This window comes from Wasmannia auropunctata, unplaced genomic scaffold (assembly GCF_000956235.1).
Source record: "Wasmannia auropunctata unplaced genomic scaffold, wasmannia.A_1.0 LD334376.1, whole genome shotgun sequence".
In the NCBI taxonomy this organism is placed as follows: Eukaryota; Metazoa; Arthropoda; class Insecta; order Hymenoptera; family Formicidae; genus Wasmannia; species Wasmannia auropunctata.
In genome coordinates this window covers 1,966-2,755 of record NW_012028514.1, presented here as the reverse complement: position 1 = coordinate 2,755, position 790 = coordinate 1,966, and the positions used below count along the sequence as shown (strand labels likewise).

Here is a 790-nt window from a genome sequence, read left to right as displayed (position 1 = left end):
TTTTTCAAGCAGAAGACGGCATACGACCCGTCAACCGAGAAAGGATCTTGCCACGTAAGTTTTCTTGACATTTCAACTCTCATTACATCGATCTATGTATTTAACATCTTTATGGTAATAATTTAACCGCAATCTCTTAAAAATCGTCAAATATTTAAAACTGTAATGAAAAATGCACAAAACAAGATCTAGACATAAAATTTGAAATCCTTGCTTTTCTCAGGGTGACTCTGGTGGCCCACTGACTGTCGGTGGAAAACTCGTTGGATTGGTATCCTGGGCGAATGGTTGCGCCAGCACTACCTATCCAACCGTATACACGCGTGTCGTCTCTCATCTGGACTGGATTGAAGCTAACGCGGTCTAAATTCCGATCTCGCTTCCAACTATGACACGCACTCTGTCTTTCGTTTTATATAATTTTTTTATTATCAATTCTTAAAACACGGAAAAAAATATCTTTTCCATGTATAAAATTATAATACGATATGACATAGGGTTGTACATAGTAGATCCCTCACAATTCTGTACACATTTTTGACAAAATAAATTAATTCATTCAAAAAAAACGCTAATGAGTTTAATCTGCCAAAAAGATCATCCCGAGAATTATCGCCGAGTAGCGCCTATCACTTGTTACGATCACTTGATACGAATCGAAAACTGGAGGTATTATGGTATAGAGCTATTGGATAACGCAAGAGTCGGACAGGACTCGGTTCTGTTACGAAATCAAAAGGTACATATTCACCGAATCACAAAGCGTTCACGTGTTGATCTAATTTCCGGT

General features: G+C 37.8%; 1 pseudogene; it reads left to right on the top strand.

Moving 5' to 3' along the window:
• Positions 1–569, top strand: part of LOC105458726 — a 2,130-nt pseudogene extending 1,561 nt beyond the window's left edge.
• The last annotated feature ends 221 nt before the right edge of the window (positions 570–790 follow it).